Source organism: Leucoraja erinacea, chromosome 19 (genome assembly GCF_028641065.1).
Source record: "Leucoraja erinacea ecotype New England chromosome 19, Leri_hhj_1, whole genome shotgun sequence".
Classification (NCBI taxonomy): Eukaryota; Metazoa; Chordata; class Chondrichthyes; order Rajiformes; family Rajidae; genus Leucoraja; species Leucoraja erinaceus.
The window spans coordinates 4,200,496-4,206,520 of NC_073395.1; positions in this window are offsets into that span (position 1 = coordinate 4,200,496).

Genomic DNA, 6,025 nt, shown 5'->3' on the forward strand with positions numbered 1-6,025 from the left:
CCACAGACATCAAAAATATTTCAACCACATAGATTTAAATTTATTAGATTTTATTTATTAAATGTATTAGAACTGAAATTTAAGAGGCAACAGGGTGGTAGCTCTGTGGCCCCCTCCATTGAACCTGTGGCCCCCTAAATCCCCAAATGTTTCTGTGGCTCCCCTGAAATTTCCATGGCCCCCAGGTTGGGAATCACTGGGCTAGCAGAGTAAACCATCGGCCTGTTGCCCACCCATCTCCTGTACAGTTAAAATCAATAGGGAATCGGGAAGATTATGAACAAGCGAATGGTATGTTAGCTTTCATTGCAAAAGGATTTGAGTATAGGAGCAGAGAGGTTCTACTGCAGTTGTACAGGGTCTTGGTGAGACCACACCTGGAGTATTGCGTACAGTTTTGGTCTCCAAATCTGAGGAAGGACATTATTGCCATAGAGGGAGTGCTGAGACGGTTCACCAGACTGATTCCTGGGATGTCAGGACTGTCTTATGAAGAAAGACTGGATAGACTTGGTTTATACTCTCTAGAATTTAGAAGATTGAGAAGGGATCTTATAGAAACTTACAAAATTCTTAAGGGGTTGGACAGGCTAGATGCAGGAAGATTGTTCCCGATGTTAGGGAAGTCCAGGACAAGGGGTCACAGCTTAAGGATAAAGGGGAAATCCTTTAAAACCGAGATGAGAAGAACTTTTTTCACGCAGAGAGTGGTGAATCTCTGGAACTCTCTGCCACAGAGGGTAGTTGAGGCCAGTTCATTGGCTATATTTAAGAGGGAGTTAGATGTGGCCCTTGTGGCTAAGGGGATCAGGGGGTATGGAGAGAAGGCAGGTACGGGATACTGAGTTGGATGATCAGCCATGATCATATTGAATGGCGGTGCAGGCTCGAAGGGCCGAATGGCCTACTCCTGCACCTAATTTCTATGTTTCTAAGTGGACGGCTCGCTGCAAAAAGCTTTCACAGTCCATTTGATTCACCTGAAAATGATTAAAATAACACTCCTGTTCCTCGCAGAGCTGCTGCATTATTCTCCTGTTCAAGAAGGAACTGCAGATGCTGGAAAATCTAAGATAGGCAAAAGTTCTGGAGAAACTCAGCGGGTGCAGCAGCATCTGAGGTGAAGGAAATAGGCAACGTTTCGGGCCGAAACCCTGAAGGAAATAGGCAACGTTTCGGGACGAAACCCGGAAGGGTTTCATCCCGAAACGTTGCCTATTTCCTTCGCTCCATAGATGATGCTGCACCCGCTGAGTTTCTCCAGCACTTTTGTCTACTATTATTCTCCTGCTGATTTTATGGCCCTTTGAATTCTGTGGCCCCCTTGAAATTTGCCATGGCCCCTTTATGGCCCCAGGCTGGGAATCACTGTTATAGACTAACGCAGAGCACCGAGTGCAGCAGGAACTCAGCAGGTCAGGCAACATCTGTGGAGGGAATGGACAGGCGACGTCTTGGGTCGGGACCCGAGGAATCTACTAGTAATAACATACCACTCGCTGGAGCAGAAGGGTCTCGACCCGAAACGTCACCCATTCCTTCTCTCCAGAGATGCTGCCTGTCCCGCTGAGTTACTCCAGCATTTTGTATCTGTCCACATCACAGAAAGGGTGACAAAGACTGAGGATTTATGTTCATCAGTAGAGCCAGGATCTTTAGGCACTAAAAAACTCAAAAGGCATAATATAATTACAAAAAAGACATAAAAAGGCATGTGTTTCCACCATCAAACTATGGCTAAGAATTACAATATTGTGGTATACTACATTAATTGACCAAAGTTGTACTCTGGATACTTTCAAGAGAGAACTAGATAGGGCTCTTAAAGATAGCGGAGTCAGGGGATATGGGGAGAAGGCAGGAACGGGGTACTGATTGGGGGTGATCAGCCATGATCAGCTGGCTCGAAGGGCCAAATGGCCTACTCCTGCACTTATTGTCTGTAAAGCTTTTCATTGTACCTCGGTACACAAGACAATATACTAAACTTTCACTGGGCTAAATTGGACTCTGTTTAATCTGTCACCCAAATACAATGCCCACGTCTCTACCACTCTCTTCACCGATGCCAAATGAGCTAAAGCCTTGCACCCTGGACACATTCTTCTAAAAATATAATGAAATACCGAACTTGTATGTTCCGTGGTAAGTTTTGGTAGCAACATGCCATCAGCATCATCGCCTCATGTATATCTTTGAGTGTTCCTTGTGCCTTCCTAAAATGGTAGTAATGCCCCTGTCCCACTTAGGAAACCTGAACGGAAACCTCTGGAGACTTTGCGCCCCACCCAAGGTTTCCGTGCGGTTCCCGGAGGTTTTTGTCAGTCTCCCTGCCTGCTTCCACTACCTGCAACCACCTGCAACCTCCGGCAACCACCTGCAACCTCCGGGAACCGCACGGAAACCTTGGGTGGGGCGCAAAGTCTCCAGAGGTTTCCGTTCCGGTTTCCTAAGTGGGACAGGGGCATAAAGTGTTACACAAGCCTTCACCCATTATAAAGTATCTTCAAACATATATTCTGTCTCAGCCCACACAATCCCAAATTGTCTTAATTTGTTTGAAATCTTAAAAAAAAACTTGTTCTCCTCTCTTCAAGAAACTTCCAATCATTAGTTAAAGCTCTTGTGTAACTTTGCTGTCAATTAGTGAGTTTGGGAGATCAGGGCTCCCCCTGTTGCTTCCTATTCCATTGCTGGAATGTTAATGGGCTTCCACTGTGCAACTTCAGCTTTCTCTCTAGTGTGAAGCACTCGCTTCTTTTACTGAAACCACTGAGGGGAAAGCTTTTCACATGCAGCACAAACACAGATTTTGTCCAGAACTGCCAATAATAAACTAAACTAAGCTTTTCGCAGTTCCCGAAGCGGGACGGAATACTAAACAACTTTGTGTGTTATAGTTGCAGGTTGCGACAACATCTGCCCAAACTACTTAGACAATCCCGGTGCGTCTCCCTAATCCTGGCTGCCACAGTGTTGTTTTTAAAATACAAAGTAATAAAATAATGCCCCTGTCCCACTTAGGAAACCTGAACGGAAACCTCTGGAGACTTTGCGCCCCACCCAAGGTTTCCGTGCGGTTCCCGGAGGTTTTTGTCAGTCTCTCTACCTGCTTCCACTACCTGCAACCACCTACAACCTCCGGGAACCGCACGGAAACCTTGGGTGGGGCGCAAAGTCTCCAGAGGTTTCCGTTCAGGTTTCCTAAGTGGGACGGGGCAGTAGACTGCGGAAAATTTTACAGAGGACAGACGATGTCAAAGCAATGCTGGTGGACATAAACAAACATGGGCTGAAATCCTGGGAGTCGGGGGGGGGTGGTGGGAACCTATCCCCCCCATGTTTTGAGAGGTGGGGAACAATGTTGTGAAACATGTTGCAGCAAACCCGCCTTGGAATTTTAAATTTGTAAAAAGCTCTCGGGTTTAACGAGTATTGCAGAACGATTGGAGTCGTTTATCACTTGATTCGACTGAGACGAAAACGATTTGTTAACTGCCACTGTCAGTCAAGTCAAGTCAAGTCAAGTTTATTTGTCACATACACATACGAGATGTGCAGTGAAATGAAAGTGGCAATGCTCGCGGACCTTTGTGCAAAAGACAAACAACAAAACAACCAAACAAATTACAAACACAATCATAACACACATATTCTTTTACATAATAAATAATAGAAGGAAAAACGTTCTGTAGAGTTAGTCCCTGGTGAGAAAGGCGTTTACAGTCCGAATTGCCTCTGGGAAGAAACTCCTTCTCAACCTCTCCGTTCTCACTGCATGGCAACGGAGGCGTTTGCCTGACCGTAGCGGCTGGAACAGTCTGTTGCAGGGGTGGAAGGGGTCTCTCATAATTTTGTTTGCTCTGGAGTTGCACCTCCTGTTGTATAGTTCCTGCAGGGGGGTGAGTGAAGTTCCCACAGTGCGTTCGGCTGAACGCACTACTCTCTGCAGAGCCTTCTTGTCCTTGGCAGAGCGCTTGTTAACTGCCAGTAGTTGACATTGTATTAACACTGCTACACAATGTGTCACCAACACATCGATATGCATTCCTCAGTAAATGTGTTTTGATCTTCAAGTATTACTGACGCCGAGTTCCTTTGGATAAAATTCACGGGAGAATTTCTTAAAACTGGCTGACGGGGGTACAATTACCATTTGAACTTTGGATATATTGGTGGATGTCATGGGAAAGATTTAAACGAGTATCGGACGATCGTTAAGGGCTGCGGACCGCGAGCACGGGGCTTCCTGGCGTGCAGGTACAGTCCCTCATTCACCCACGTTATTTAGTCATTTTTACCCATCGTTTTCCCCCAAATGATGGGTTAAAAATGTTAGTTGTCATGTACACGTGTCATCGGGCCGTCAGGAAATTGTGTGTGTGTGTGTGTGTGTGTGTGTGTGTGTGTGTGTGTGTGTGTGTGTGTGTGTGTGTGTGTGTGTGTGTGTGTGGTGTGTGTGTGTGTGTGTGTGTGTGTGTGTGTGTGTGTGTGTGTGTGTGTGTGTGTGTGTGTGTGTGTGTGTGTGTGTGTGTCTCCCGTTTTAAATGTGATTTTCGCCCATCAGTAAACCTTCTATTCCCTTCTCATTCAAAAGTGAAAAGGTGCAAATGCTGGAAATATGAACTAAAATGCTGGAAATACGCAGGTCAGGCAGCATCCATGTTGCGAGTAGTGAGCGAATATTTCTTCAATCGCCTCTCATTAGGTTGCAAATGCTGTGAACATCCAGAGAAATGAAAGCACAGGTTAGACTTAAACCTAATAATAATCCTCATCTGAGGAAGGACATTATTGCCATGGAGGGAGTGCAGAGAAGGTTCACCAGACTGATTCCTGGGATGTCAGGACTGTCTTATGAAGAAAGACTGGACAGACTTGGTTTATACTCTCTAGAATTTAGGAGATTGAGAGGATCTTATCAAAATTCTTAAGGGGTTGGACAGGCTAGATGCAGGAAGATTGTTCCCGATGTTGGGGAAGTCCAGGACAAGGGGTCACAGCTTAAGGATAAGAGGGAAATCCTTTAAAACCGAGATGAGAAGAACTTTTTTCACACAGAGAGTGGCGAATCTCTGGAACTCTCTGCCACAGAGGGTAGTTGAGGCCAGTTCATTGGCTATATTTAAGAGGGAGTTAGATGTGGCCCTTGTGGCTAAGGGGATCAGAGGGTATGGAGAGAAGGCAGGTACGGGATACTGAGTTGGATGATCAGCCATGATCATATTGAATGGCGGTGCATGCTCGAAGGGCCGAATGGCCTACTCCTGCACCTAATTTCTATGTTTCTATGTTTCTATAAATGGCAGATTCTTCAACCACTGTGACCCCATGAAGATAAAATATGTAATGCATAAAAGACTTTTTTTTTAATTAGAAGTACGGCAAGTTACAATACTACAACACATATATCTTAATACATTTTTACCGCTTCATTTTTTGAGCTTTAAGAAAATGATAGAAGTCGAGAGAGTAAAGAAAGTGCGCAAGAGTCGTGAAGGTGCAGGAGGGTGTTGAGTAAAGATAGCCCCTTAGAAAAGAAGTTAGGGAAGGAAGTAAAGAAAGAAAGTAGACTCTAGAAAAGAAGGAAAAAGAAAGGAGAAACAATCGCTCTATTATAACATTAAACTCCGCAGAAAGGGGACTACCAACCAAGTCTGTTTTTGTTGTTTTGTTGGGGTTTTTTTAACCCCCCGTTGCCAGATCCTGGTACCTTTTATTTATTTATTTATTTATTAAATTACTATTGCACCTTATGCTTGTAATAGTCCCAAAAACGTAGACCACGTCTTTTGGAATTGGTCTGCTTTGCCTGCTAAGAGGAGTCTCATCTCTTCCAGATGTAGCGTTCCAAACATATTTGATATCCACATTTTTATTGTCGGTGTAGGCGCGTTTTTCCAATGTAACGCATAACCGCCACGATCATATTGAATGGCGGTGCAAACTCGAAGGGGCGAATGGCCTACTCCTGCACCTAATTTCTATGTTTCTATGTTTCTAAAAGACTGCTCAACAAGAGATG